Source organism: Macrosteles quadrilineatus, unplaced genomic scaffold (genome assembly GCF_028750875.1).
Source record: "Macrosteles quadrilineatus isolate MER2022 unplaced genomic scaffold, UCM_ALF_1.0 Scaffold_2__2_contigs__length_208266976, whole genome shotgun sequence".
Classification (NCBI taxonomy): domain Eukaryota; kingdom Metazoa; phylum Arthropoda; class Insecta; order Hemiptera; family Cicadellidae; genus Macrosteles; species Macrosteles quadrilineatus.
Window position 1 is genome coordinate 42,181,469 of NW_026542595.1, and position 16,141 is coordinate 42,197,609.

Sequence of the window (16,141 nt, forward strand, 5' to 3'; positions counted from 1 at the left end):
AGTTACCTAAAACTTCCTAAAGAACACTACCCACGGGAATTCCTTCTTACACAAAATCTCCTGCCGGGTATATGCTTTAAGTCTTGAATACTAAAAATAACAACTACTACCACATACAATTATTTGCCAACTTTCATTGCCACTTGAAAGAAACCTTCCAAGAAATACAGGAAATATATATTTTGCAAACAAAGAACAGTTGGTTTTCTAACAGTTGTACCAATTATATGTGTGATGCAAAAACTAATTGAACATCCAACCGCTCTAGGATTTTTATCCCAAGACTTATATTATTGAAATTTTTAGGAAACACAACCTCCAAGGTAAGAGTAAACATAACTTTGACCTGCTGCAAAAGGTGACTCGACACTAAATATTTCATGAATTAATATTTATTCTATAACGAAGTACGCTTTAACAACACGTTTAATGAATGATCTTGATAGGCATTAGATTCACTTACATTCATTGATTAATGGATTTCCACGAGCACGGCCTACGGCTTGTTCACCTGGGTACACCAAGTATTTGTGGAACCTAGCGCGTGAATATTTGAGTATAAATTTCCAATCAACCGCAAGGCTTCAATCGCGGTTCTAAAGACCATTTACACACCACCATCGAAATATTATGACATTATACAGACACTAAATCATAAAATTATATTTAAGTTATATTAGGCCTGTGTTATTTCTCGGTATGAATGAATATAAAATATTTATAGCAGAGACAACTTCGTTTACTTTCTATTTTTACATCATGTAAAAAAATACAAAATGTTTTTTGTTAGTTGATCAGTTATCAATTCAATTATAAAATTATATAGTACCCTTTAAAAAAACATTTTATACAATTATGTGAACTGTAGACCTATGTATTTTGTTTAATAGATTCATTATAATAATAGTATAATACTTTTTAAAGTAAATTTTAATATTGCATAAGACATGTTGTGCAACAATAATTTAATTATTATCTTTTAACAGGTTATCCCGTAAGTAAGTACAAACCATTTATAAATATGTTTAATCGATCAAATCAAAGGAAAACCAAGAACAAGTTTTCCAAAATTCCCTTGTTAGAAAGAAATACGAAGTTTTTTTTATAAAACTTATATTTCAAACACAATATAAGATATCCTATAACATTTTGTATGCTATTAATTATATCAAATCATATTCTAGTGCAGAAAAAATAACCTCAAAAGGCATTTTTCAAAATTAGTGGTTTAAATTTTATAACTTTAATTACTAGGATGTGTCTGATAAAAAAAAACAAAAAAAACAAAAAAAAAAACAAGAACACCTTAATTAAGCATTTACAATTTTCTATCAAACGACTTACAGTTTAAACAGATCAATTAATGAATAGGAGAAATCATAATGGTTTGGCCTAAAATGAATCAACTTGCTTCATGTTGCTAAGCCTGTACAGCTAAAATTAGTTTATAAAATAAAATTTAAAAAAAAATAAAACACCAAAATCTAAATGACGCATATTCTGCTGACGAATATTTTTGAAAATGTAATTTTTTAGTTTTATTTTAACACATTAAAACTGATCCAATTATTTAGTTAGGGGCAGCCTTTAATTTAATAATTATTTCAAAAAAAATATACCGTAAAACAATCTGCTGTATTACTTTGAATGCAAAGTGACTTAACATTTCTGGATATTTTTAGTCTGTAAAGAAATTTATGGTAGTTATATTTTTCCTATTTTGGGGCTACTTGTGTTGTTACCTTATAGCCTGTATAGAATAAACCCTATAGACGGTTAGTAGACCTATAATGAATGATTATAGGTTTATAGGTATAGGATTTTTTTTGTCCTATACCTCTGGGTAGAGTAGCTCTCGGATTTGATATATTGATCCTCAACAGTCTTGAAAAGCCTTTGTATGCATCAAACAATCTGAAGTGTGTATACAACTTTGCCTATAGCAGTCCAGATGATATAAGTCTAGTGGGACACAGGCAAAGCTTTGAGTTGGTTAGTGGACTTTCATGATGCATTGATCACACGAGAGTCTTTGGAAGACTTTGTGGTGTAGTGAAGAATATAGGTTTTATTTAATAACAGTTGATCGATAGTGTATGTACTAAAATTTACTACAGCACAAACTAAATGCAAAATTAAAAATGAGTTTGGTCAATGTTGTAAAAGTTTTTGTAAGTAGTATACAATGTTAAGTATCTTTATTATTTTTGGACCAATGCCTGAGTATAGTCGTTTGTGTCACGATATATTGATCCTCGAGCAGTCTTGGGAATACTGCCTATTGCCTCCATCAATCTGAAGTTTGTTTATAGCTCTGCCTAGAACATGATAGATAGTAGATGTCAGGTGTATGTTGATATAAAGAGCTATCAGTAGGTTAATAGCCGGACATAATGCAACGGCCACCTTAACTGGCTTAAAGAGACGTTGTGATGCATTAAACAATTTTTAGGTTTTATTAAATTCTGCTTTAAAAGAACAATTAGTAGAATGGCTATTGGGTTGTGAATAATCGTCCCTCCATTGCTCCTTTTGCTTTTATAGGTTAAAAATATTGTCTGCGTTTGTCGAATGTTGAAATGGTTGTGGATGTATAAGTGAGTTTTAAATAAAAATATCCTCTCACAAAATAACACCCTAGCTCTTGAGTTTTAAAATATAACTTCGAGTTTCATAACTTAACCTAAATAAAAAAAAGAGCTTAAAGGTTTCAAAAACTATTAAAAAGGTGCATGTGAAGAAGGTTAAATTGGGTTTAAAGTTTCAGGTTGTAAGTATAATAAGATACCAAAGTAAAAATATTCAGTGGTTCAACTTATGTTTTCTTAGGTATATATGAATGCAGTACATAAAAAAGAATTCAAATGAATATACAATTCGCTCTGACAACATACTATGGCCAAAAATGCATACTTTTATAATTAAAACGTATTTTAGATTAACAATGGTAAATTATTGGGAATTGCCTTTTTTCGTGACGACACTCATTTTCGTCATGGACATTCAACAATCAGTGCTCACTTATTGTCTAAGTATGGATTATTAGCTAAGCTAATATATGGATATTAGCTAAGTATGGATACTTTCCCTAAAATAATCAGAAATATTATTAGTCACGTCACATTCAGTAATACACCTTTCTAAGTCCATAAGTAACATAAGATTGTTTCTAAATACCTTTTATTATTAATGCACTGAGTAAAAAGCTTCCGCAGCTATTTATTTCTATAACACTCGGGCCTAGAGCAATGGATCCTTGAACCTAAAATAAAAAGTACGAGAGGATTGGGTGGAAATCTTATTTTCAAAATTGTATTTTAACAATGCAATAAACAGTGTGTTTTTTACCTAGTAATAGTCACAGTTCCATCCATAAATAGCCCCACTAAAGCCACACTGTAATAATATTGATTTCAAAAATGTTACTATCATTATAATCATATATCATATACTAACACAAATCACATTTCGTCTGGAACAATATAACTGAGGGACAACAAAGCGATGGTGGAGGGCTTCATATCCAGAGGTAATTGATTTTCACTGGTCCACCGACTTTATTGAAACCTCTCGATTTGTTAAGTGTGGTTGGAAATGGCGCATTTGTTTAGTCAAATCTTTGCACAAACGAAATAGATTATTAAATAGATGATAACACGTAACGTGTTAATTCCACGAATTTGTTTTTTTGTACAGATTTTGATTTGACGGTTGAATTTTTTTTTACGGTACTTTCCTTTGTTTAGTATATCATAGCCCTCTAGGTATGTACGTTTGTAAAAACAACGCATTAAAGGTAAATACCTGGGGTGCAGTGTGGGTATGTACAATACGAAGCCATTACGAGCTTTGTCAAATTTGAAAAAAGGTTATTTCAAACTGATATACATTTGGGAAAACTCATCTTCTGTAACATTAATATTTTATTTTCCTTGTAAATGTTTCTCAAACAATCTCTTTCAACTAATCAAAATTCCTGGTCGAATAATACAACACTAAACAGGGTTTGGATTGGTTGATGTGGTTCTGCTACACACATAGTACAAACGAAAATATTGATTAAATAGGAACTTAGTTTGGGTCACATTTCCGCATTGGTTTGGTAAGGTTAATAATTCAGGTTAATTGGAAGTTAAGTTAATAATAAAAAAAACAGTTATTTTTTAAGGGATAATTGTTTACGTATCACAATAATAAGTTTAAAAAATAAGGGATTTTAAGATTACCCCACAAACACCTAGGTTTGGAACAATGAACAATTTTTATGTAGTGCATGCTAAAATGTAATCAAATTAACAATTTTTATAAGACCAATCAACTCTATTTAGAGATTTTTCAAACACTTTGACGTAATACAATAGATTTTTTTAAAGGATTTATACTTATTATTGAACGATAGTAACTAGTATCATTACAGTAATGAACGACTTTGTGAGCATTATTATTATTATTATTATTATTGTATTCATAATATCATTTATAAACGTGTCATTGTAGGGAGTCTTCTCATTTCCGGGTATGTTTTCAAATATGAGAAATACGGAAATAATTAGGGAGATAATGCAATGTGGACTTATCACAGTCCTAGGGGAGTGACGTGACAAAACTGACCACACTTACGTGATTACAATTAGTAGGGGATGTTTTGTTCATTTATCACAGGTCTGTAAAGATTTTCCAAACGTTTCATACTGGGATAAGCTGTAACATTTGCCATTTTAAACCTATTTAGGCCTATTAGGTAATTATTTCTACTGTATGTGTCATTTTTACATATTTACAGTCGTAGTCAAAGACAAAGTAAGTAAATGTACGGTATATTTGTATTTGTAAACTGTATTTGCACGAGATCTACATAACTTGTTGTTTTATTGATAATTCCTCAGCTCGTTGTGCCTGTTATTAAAATAATTAAGGAATAAAAATGTTTGAACACCTGAAAATTGTACTTTCCCTGAAAAATACAATCAAATTTGTCAACTAGTCTTAATTCAGTATTTGGTCGGTATGCTTATAAAAGCAAAATCTAAATAATATAGAGTAAAATAGTGTAAATCAAGTTTAAATTATTTATTACCAATTTACTGTGAGCATAAACTGTAAAACTGCATATGAAATAATCATAACAAGAACAGCCTCTTTAAATTATCATTTTTAATAACCAGTGACGTTTAAATTAAAATATCTCCACATATCTAATAAAAGTTAAAAATATTGGTTTCCTGTGTCATGTTGAAATTTTTAAGCAAATTTATCAGACCTATAAATAGTTTAAATATTGTTAACTATTGTATAAACACGAAAGGAAATGCTCATACTTTATTTGTTCAAATGCAATGAAAATAAGCAATGCATTGTTTAAAATTAAAGTTTGGTGCTTTTCAAACTCGAACAGATATAATTTGGATTTAAACACAGGCTAATTAATTTAATAGTGGCAATATTAAGTATTTATCCGTTTCAGTATTGTCTTGAGTTACTGATAGTAAATAAAAAAACATTTAATAACACTTGAAACATATACTTACACTTATCCTACATTGGAGATTGTGTTTTAAACCCCCAATAATTGTGCTCGTTATTGGAGGATGATTCGCTTGTTATGAAGAAGATTTGGAATGATGACATGGAAGTAACCACTGTCAAATCGAACCTAATTTACAAATCGTAAACTTTTGTGTTTATTATGCTTTAACAATTTTAAACGCACTTGTAAATCTTATAATAATAGAGATTAATTCAATTTCTTTTGAATGAAAGATCAAACAATATTTTATCGATAATCCATCTGTTACTTTAAATTCATGATTTAACATGTCTTGACGAGTTATCCTAAAAAATTAACATGCTATGTATTTAGTTTTAAAATAGTATCGGAAGTTGGTGCATTTCCATATACCTTCTTTCAATGATAATGTAGAAGGTTTGCTTGGATTTTAATTGATTAACTCTAAATGTAATCAATGTTCGCTCTCAGATCATCTGTTGTATGCTAAACCAACAAACCACGCATGTCAATTATGATACACCAAGGACTTAAAAACAAAGTACTAAGAATACACGGTGGAGAAGACAAATCTATGTTTTTGCATGCCTATTCCAAATAAATGAATATTCATCGCATGTTTTGCAAACGATCCGTCTTTGCGCATAAAACCACGCTAAACAGAAGCAAGGTCGGCGATTTTTTAGACGTTCTTGGCATAAACCAGCAGAAGCACTTCTATGCATATAAATACAATGTACACGCCCTTGAAAACTGCAGAGCTAGAAGAGGGAAACCTATCACTATCCTATATATATTGAATAATTAATCATTTTAAAACCTGAATTGCTTTTAATTTTAAAAAGTCTTAAAGTTTTCAACATCCTAACAGTTTTATTTTCCGATTACATGCAAGTGTTATACGTATAAAACTAAACTAAATTAAAACATACCTCGTCTTTCAGTTGAAATAAATAGTGTGTTTTTCAATCCACTACATGTTTCGCCATTTTGGCATTTTCAAGTGGTACACAGAAACATTGAAACATTATAATATCCAAATTGTACTCGTCAAGTTGTAGAAATTTACATTTAAACATAAAACTGTATATATATTTGACACGTACGAACAAAACATTTTTATGTAGGCCTACAACACTTATTGCAACCTGATCACGGCACTGATAAAACTACTTATACAAACTATTTTACTTATCTATTTGGCAGTGAAAACTTATTATTACGTCATTATATTATCATTTACAACTATATTACGATATAATAAAAAAAAACAGTTATCTACAGGTACCATCTGCAGCAGCTTGATTAAGGGGTTTGAAACAAATGTATATAGTAAATGAATATAGTATATAGTATGTATATGTAAATGAATAACTAGTTTAAGAATGAACACCCGAAGACCAAGATTTGACAATCTGCAGTGACCGTGGAAGCTTATCATCTAGATTATTTTTATCTAGTTATATTTCCGACGATGTTAGATTTAAATCCGTCTGTTATTTGTAAAAAACCCGTTTGGAACTACATTTATATTGTATATATTAAGACCCAAATTAGTTTTATCATCGTGTCTTATTTTATATTTCTCTTCTGTATGTGCAGTTGTGTGAATAAAAAAAATAGAATTCTTTATATTTCATGAACGAATATCTCATATTCGAATATTCATGGATGAATATCTGTGTTGGCAGCGTAACAAATGTAATGTCTTTTGTACTAATGCAGTTATTAACTACTATAAAAATTTGTACAGCGATACATGTTTGTATACTGATATAATTACAGAGGTTTCATCATTTTTTAGTTAATTTCAGAAGGTAAATCAAGTGTGAATCATACTTGTGTGTTTTAGTATCGTTACTTTACGAAAAAGAATCCCGACCCGGGTTGGAAATCCAATACGACGAAAAATATAGTAGTCCATCACACGGGCCTCTCTTTACAACACTCGCTTGGTTTTCAAATAAAGCTTTGCCTTGTTCATTAAAATGTAGAGCAATTTAATGTGCTATTATGATATGATTAACCGGTATTTGTCGATTATCATACTTTAAGATAATTTCATAAGCCACTTCAGCATTTTAAAATGTCTAAAATCTACTAAGACAATATTTTTACGAATATTTCTATGAAATTGATATTTTTATAAAAATATAAAACTAAAGACATATATGAATAGACAAGCCAGTTCTATATGAACATGCATATTTTCTCCTTACTTCCAACGAAATTTCTAGCTATTTGTAGTAATTTTCTATTTGTCTATCAATAGAAACTATTTACTGCATTTGTAATCAATTTCAAACTAATTTATACCTTTAAAGACATCTTGAACTTATCTGAGGGCTTGAGGCAAAAAAAAAAAAAACAAAAAAAAGGTTATGCTAGTAGGAAAAAATCCAAATTATTTATTGTAATTTATCCATGCAAAGAATTGAAGTTTATTATGAGGGTTTTCATAGTTGCATAAATCGCTTGAAAAATGTTATGTAAGCCTATGCTACATATGTATAAGCTTCAAGTTAATGTTTTATATTTTTTTTTATTTGATGGACAATTTAATCACATATTTGGTTTCCTTTACTGATACGAAAATATTTCTGATATAAAAAAAAGAAATTAAATGAGGTATCTGAAGATGATGGCTTGTCAAGTGTGTTAAAGAAAATGTAATGTTTTATTGAACACGTTTCTTGAATGTAATCGATGAATATGGACTCTTTCATGTATTCATTAAAGGATATTAAATGAATTTTTAAAATGATATGGCATAAATATTCTGCACATTAAAATTATCAATACACCTAACAAAAGTATTATATATAAATTTATGCTTTTAATACAAATAAAAGGAACTTGAATATTCATACACCTGTTATATTACTTGTTCATATCCATCATTTAGCAATATTACATTGAAAAGGTTGGTAATACACTACATAATTGATCTTCCAATTTAACTATAAAATCGCTGTGAACAACGTAATACATCATAATGACTTAGGTTATTTACTATGGTCGTCTAGCAATACACTGATTATTTTTCTTTGTTTGACCTTTGAACAAGTATATTTCTATATGTCAGTTTTACTCTATGTCGTCTAGCTATACCTAAATAATTACTGCTTTTTATTTAGTCTATATTGTAAATAAATAAATAAAACATGCTTGTATTTCTAAATTTCCAATCGCTAATTGGCTGATGGAGATAGGCCTTGACAATACAGAGTCGCTTATCAGCCCAGAATATCTCGTTTAGACCTAACCATCTGATAACTGGACTATCTATTGTACTTTCTACAGCACTCTTTACTGGACGGAATCCACGCCTCAGTAAAAAATTTGGTTTGAAAGAAAAAAGTTATGCTTTAATCGGATGTATTGCAAACAATGTGCACCCCTTGTTATTGATTGCACGTTGCATATGGTTTTTTAGGTTATTTTATAACTGTTATAGTATTAATTGTATAGTGTTATTTTACCAAGTTATTGTTAGTTCTTTTTTTTTATGTGTATTGTGAAGTGCGAAGAACTTTTATTTTGACAGCAGACAGCTAAGGACTCTATCACGCACAGGTCATTGTGACCCATGTGATATTCTTATTTTTTGTATTTATTGCTGCAAAACAGTGTGTAATAAATAAAGAATTTTCTCTTTCCCTCTCTCTCTCTCTTAATCTGATAAATAATTAGGCCATATAGCACAAAATATAGCCGAATCAAGCATTAGAGTAAAATTTTAAACTATACTTCAGATTTAGGTCCAATCAGGATTTTGTATGAAATATATTTAGTTAAATGCATTCGTTCACAAGCTAATAAAGTAAGCCATTTGAAATCCGGAAATAAACTATTACCGTAAATCTCATGGTAAGACTTGGAGCTTGGACGGATTTACTATTTCGTTTCGATGTTCCTAGACAATATCATCACCCGTCATATGTATATAGATAGCTAAAGTAAAAATGATCTTATTTTTAATTAAATTTGTCACAAATGTGTAGACCAACAACTATTATAACGAGGTTTTGCGAATATTGTGTTGAGACTATGTAAAATAGGTCGAGGGGGTGGGGGTTACGGGGTATAAATTTGTTTTTCCCAATTTGTGAGTTCCAAAACATTTTTAATTTCTCTACAAATCATTTTTAGATAAAAGAAAAGCTAAAAAACTAATAATGTAGTATATTAAAGAGTGATGCCTTATCACTACGGAGAAAATACCGTACAACTATAAATTTAAAATTCCCGTGTTATTCCTATGGAAAATACGTAAAATATTGTATGCAGTTTTCTTTATACGTATATATTCTGATCAAATTTGCTAAACTTAGTCATTATTCATCCTAAGCTATTGACATTTCACTTAAAACCCTCCTTATTACCTTCTCTGTAGCAGAAAACCTATGTAATCGTTTTACCTAATGCTATTTAAATAGGGAATTGATCTAAAACATTTAGGTAAAAATCCAATCAGGCTAATGGAAATTTGCTCAATCTGCCGGTTTGCTGCAGCGGGGGTATTAATTTCCAATGTCATAAACTGGTAAATGTTTTACTTGTTTCTACTTTAGATAGTTAATTTTGTCTCCTGAATTGCTTAACAATATTTACAAATGTACTCTTTGTAACAAGAAACCATCAAAAAGTATACTGACCAAAATAATTTTTTGTATAATTTAAAGTCTATATCTAACTTAGGTAGCAGGTAGATGCGTGTTAACATATATTTTCAGTGAAGGAAGGAAACTGCTCAAACATCCCTTGAGCAATGTTACTAATTACAAGTTAGAGTCATTTGAAACGTGTTTTATTGGATCAAAGGAGATGGAGTTAACACTTAAATTGTGTGTAATGGTTTTCCCTAATGATTTTCATACTTTTATAAAGAAGGTAACTGTAAAGTTTTCCAATGCCGTGCCACTGTGATTTGTTTTATATTTTCCTCGTTCTCAACTTTCTAAAGTTATACAACTTAAAGATACGTTTTTGATCATTATTGTATTCAACTCGCATGTCTTTATTTCTATGCACCGTAATATGGGTTTAATTTTATTAGTTAGTAATTTGTAAGTTAGCTTAACAATGTATTTTGATACCTGAGAGGATAAAGTGCCTTGTGGACAATGAAATTCGAATATATAACAACTAAAGTTATAAGATTAAATTATGGTAAATTACGGTTTTTGATAAACTTCGTACCCTGACTTCATCCAATAAAATAAGAAAACTTAATTAATTGTAAAATATATCTTGAACCTTGTTATTTAAAATGTCTTAGCGTGAAGTAAGTTTATGCAAAATCCCTTACCTCACAATATGTTTTGTTAAATATGTGTTTGAATTAAAAATTTAAAAAAATAACCTTCGTTAAGGAAAAGTTTTAAACTTGAGTTGATAAAATAGTTTACCACGTGTTGTCAACAGTGCAAAACCACCTACCTGAAAATAATTTATCTGACACCATTTTTACTTTTAAATATTTTAGACGGTTCACAAGTCACAGCGTAACTGACGCTCAACACGCACGTAGTGTCAATGTAAGACACGGCAGCGTGGCAGTCGCACTGGCGGCACGACGGAGACTAACGTGCGCCGCGCCGCCCACAACTGAGTCGCCCGCCGCGCCGCCGCCCACCACTTGCCGCTCACCGCTCACCGCGCCACCCTGTCACTCGCAGCTGATCCCACACATAAAACTTGATAAGGTTGCAAATTACGGAAATCGGATTAGGAATCAGCAAAATCGTCGACCTAAGCTTCGATGTAATTATAAAATCATTAGAGGAAATATCTCCCTTAATCGCTCGGTAAATTGTGAGCAAAAGTTAGAAATCTGTTAACTTAGTTTGTGATTAAATGCGTATTTTGGGAACCTGTAAAATCATGATTCCATGCAACAAGAACTTAAATTAAGTGTATCTAATACGCTAATACCAAATAAGGCGTCACTCAACATACCATATTTATTTTTTGCTTAAACTTTAAAAAAAAAAATTGAGTCTCCGAAATAAAGAAATATGTTTGTTTATATTTACCTAAGTATAGCATATGTAGTTCATACTGACATGAATGGCAATCTTTATAAACAATCGAGGCGTTTTCAAGCCTAAATCAAAATGAAGTTATTCAAACCTAAAAGAAGAAAGTTGAAAAAAGTCATTCAAACAACTATTTTTCCAGTTCTTTTAAAGTGGTTATTAGCCACAATACCTTTCAATCATACAATATAATTTTAAGAACTTAAGTAAATTTGAATATGCTCATCCTAATACATAGGTATAACCTCTTTCTCAAATCATCAATCTCTTGTAAATGGAAATGAAATTTTTTAAACATTGGCATATTTTAAACTGCAAATTTCTGTCGAATCTGTCGTCCTACATTTGTCGCTTGGTTGCAAATCTAGGACGTCAGATGGGACAACAATGTACAGTTTAAAATATGCCAATGTTAAACTATAGCTTGCTTATAATTAAAAGATTTTTGAAATGATGTATAATAAAATCATTTATCATTTAAATTTCAGATAGGGAAAACATTTAAATTTATACCATTATATAACAATGTGGCCTTGTATGACGCCCACATACAAGTGTAAGTGCATTATAACTTGACACTGTTTAATGTGGTTTCACCTCATATGACTAATTAATATAATAAATAAAAAGTATGTTGGTGAACCAAATTAGTTTTAATAACGAGGAAAATGTTAATACATATAATGATGGATATTTGTAAGTTCTGAAAATAATAATTATATAATATATGATAATAATATAAAGTTAAAATTGTTTTGATTGGATTTGACTGTAATTTAGCATGATGGTAGCTCATATTTCCCATTAACATTTGTATCACAAAAATCATTTTGGGCGTTTTTGAGTTTCCCATGTATACCTTATGATGGGTTCATTGATGGTGTGCTTTTTGTGATTAGGCCTTAATTTTTTAATTGCATCATGCAATAATGGCTAGCTTAGCTAATCTTACCAAGGTTATTGCAACAAACATTGAGAATCTTATTGAAGAAACCAACCCCAATTCGATAATGCGTATATAAATGAAAACTAACTTAATGTTTTTAATCTGTAACATTATGGACTTATAGGTTGTCGTGATAGTTACTAATTTAAAACGTAAATGTAAACCAAGAATCATATTATATGTTTATAAATAAGCCAATATACGACCTAAATACAGTAAAAAGGAAAACGACATTCGGGTGAAGACCTTTTTGTCACACAATACAAAGTACTTTTCTTCAACATTTAAATGGCATTCCGCTTAGCTTAAATTAAAGCAATGACGTTCTAGAAAAAAAATTAATTATGCCTTAATCAGGCTTGATTGTAACTACCGTTAAAATGTACCCAATTCACTAGCGTATTATGTTGCAGTTTCAATAAATAACAAGCCAATGCGTTTCGATATAGATTACGGAGTAGGATTAGGAAAAAATGCAGAAAAGGCATTTAATTAAAAGCGCTCGCGCCAAAATGTACATAACCCTGTAATCCACTAGGAGAATTTTTTGGACTACAAGGCGACAATCAGTTATTTGTATTTACCATTTATTTGCATTTAATGAGTTCGATCTCAATGTAAAACGTAAACGAATCCACCTTAAATGAACTTCAATAGATAGGGATTATTCTGAGACTAATGAATATATCTTGACATTCAGAATACCTCTTACCTAGATAAACCTAGATTTGTCAACCAACTGCCAGGACTAAAAACACGAGCACAATTATTTTATATTGTTAAACCTTTTAAATGTTGGTTATGCTACGTCGAAAGATTTAATTTATAAAGTGATAACCTGGGAAAGTTTTGTAAATATGAGATTTTTACTGATAGGCCCTCAGTTGTAATCAACGGAAACGAGAATATATACCCTTTGAGACTAGAGATAATATAAAACATTGAAACCATAACCGAATCGAGAAGACAGGTAGAGTATTAGGAAGCAGTTTCGATCCTGAAATGACTTACAGGTTCAACACTACACTCTTGAAGAGAAGCAAAGCTCTTGAACAGCCAAGGATTGGAAAAAGGATGTAAAAAAAAAAATATATATATATATATATAATGATATTGACTGTACATTATAAAATCTTATGATGTTGTAACATATATACAGGGTGTTTTTTTAAAAACTTGCATCTTTATTTATGTAAAAACCGCAATAGATAGAAATATGCAGTTTGCGGGAATCATCTATTGAAGTAGGGGGCCCAATTGTTTTGAATTCAACGTTATATTCACATTCCCCCCCTTTCCCCCCTGCCCCCAACTTATTTTTTTTAAATAGCAAGGTACCCCTTGTGACATATCAAATGAAAGAGCATGAAAAAAGAAAATGTTTGATGAAAAAAAATTAAAAATCGGTTCATAAATTTGCGAGATATTTCCCCCCCCCTTCCCCGGAACTTGATTATTTTTTTAATAGCAAAGTACCCCTTGTGACATATCAAATGAAAGAGCATGAAAAAAGAAAATTTTTGGTGGAAAAAAATTTAAAATCGGCTCATGAATTTGTGAGATAATCCCCCCCTTTTTCCCCTACCCATAACTTGTTTTTAATAGCAAGGTACCCGCCCTTGTGACATATCAAATGAAAAATAAATTTCACCAAAAATTTTCTTTTTTCATGCTCTTTCATTTGATATGTCACAAGGGGTACTTCGCTATTAAAAAAAAATCAAGTTCCGGGGAAGGGGGGGGGAGAATATCTCGCCAATTTATGAACCGATTTTTAATTTTTTTCATCAAACATTTTCTTTTTTTATTTTCTTTCATTTGATATGTCACAAGCGGTACCTTGCTATTTAAAAAAAATAAGTTGGGGGCAGGGGGGGAAAGGGGGGGAATGTGAATGTAACGTTTAATTCAAAACAATTGGGCCCCCTACGTCAATAGATGATTCCCGCAAACTGCATATTTCTATCTATTGCGGTTTTTACATAAATAAAGATGCAAGTTTTTAAAAAAACACCCTGTATATAGGATATGTGTTTCAAAACTAGCGTGAATAACCTTTTTTGATTGCTATATTTTACGAGCTAATGACTCTATCAAACTTAGAGTGAATTTAGAAGATTATTCAAGGTTGGAGTATTCAAATATTAAATATATACATATTTTGTAAAAAATATCATTGTACACATGAAAAGAACCACTTAACTTATAGTATTTTCCGTTTGATCCGTGTAAATATTAACATAATTTTAAAATGTTTAGCTACGGTTAAGAAGGCAATTTTGAAACAAAGTAGCAGTCATAAACAATAAGGAATTTGTTTTAGAGTCAGGAAGTGATAAAAACTATTCAGTTTATTAGAAGGATAGGGGTGAACCTCTAATGTTTGATGATATCTCAATAATTTTGTAGATTTTCACTTACTCTCTTTTAACTAACCTGCACGTTATATTGAAAGTGCTGAGAATATTTTTAAGTCCAAGTTTGTATCGCTATAAGACCAATCAGAAAAACTGTCAGCATTTTTTGAATTAATAGACGACTCTGTAATCTCTATTGCGAAGATCAACATACCTATTTTGACTCTTTATTAGTGAAAAATATAGTTTTTCGTCATATTGAAGCAAAAACAGCCGTTTTTAATACATGCGTTGTGGGTCTAAAGTATTATTTTTACTTTCTAGCGAGTAAAACTCATTTTTAGTCTCTAGGGAGTAAAAATCAGCTGTTTTAAACAGTTGTAAAAATTTGAATGTGGCAATCGTATTGATCGAAATTATATATCGATTGATTTATCAGGTAAGCTTTTAGCTTATTGTTGTCGGTCGCTCGAAATATCGATGATATAATGTACTGTAACACGAAATACATGAACCACTAACTAAACAGCTGCTTATCAGAATTGAAAACAAACTGGAAGTCCTTTTGAAAGGTGTTTTTTACACAAAAATTATTTTTTCTAGCTTTTTTTGTTAATTAATGGTGCAATATGACTAAAAATATAGTTCACCACACGGGCAAAAAGGGACTTAACCCTCGCTCATTTTTCGACCTGGGCTTCGCCTCGATCGTAACACTTTACCTCAGGTCACTTTAGACCCTAGTGATAAAATATACTATTTTTTTCATCGCCTGTGTTTATATAGATAAAATAAGATAAATCCTTTAATGAGCTCTTTCAACCGGCCAATCTACTCTTAAAGAGACACTCTTATTATTTCACCAAAACATAAAAACATATTATTCTTCACACTAAAGTAGATTCAGACAATTCTGATTAAACCTTAATGCTATGTAAATAAGTTTTGAAATACAAATAATACATGTTTTACAACTAGTTCGTCGTTTCCAGGGAGTAAATCTTATTAAAAGTGTGGAAGCTAATTTGTCAAAGAGCAAAACATGCACTAAAAGTGATGTCAATTGTGCAGCGTGGGCGTGGATGCCTTCATGTTAGGTAACAGCTCTTTGCATCTTAATGACTTTCTGTCACTCGCTCTGTCAAAGCACTTCAGTCTCAACAACGTCGAGAGACAAGCTATAACTGTCGCTCAGCAATCTCTTTGCGTGAAACAGCACATGCAAATCTCGTATCAGACGTCTTACCATAAATGTGTTTGGGTTTGTATAAACAATCATCTCTTGATGTGT

The 16,141-nt window shown here is 30.7% G+C and overlaps 1 protein-coding gene across 1 annotated transcript in view; it reads right to left on the bottom strand.

The window, feature by feature from the left end:
- Positions 1 to 11,047, bottom strand: part of LOC128986353 (tachykinin-like peptides receptor 99D) — a 37,969-nt gene extending 26,922 nt beyond the window's left edge. Inside the window, exon 1 of the mRNA XM_054406684.1 lies at positions 10,949 to 11,047. The gene's annotated coding sequence lies outside the window, so the exon portion shown is untranslated. The remainder of the gene's footprint in view (positions 1 to 10,948) is intronic.
- Positions 11,048 to 16,141: the final 5,094 nt, after the last annotated feature.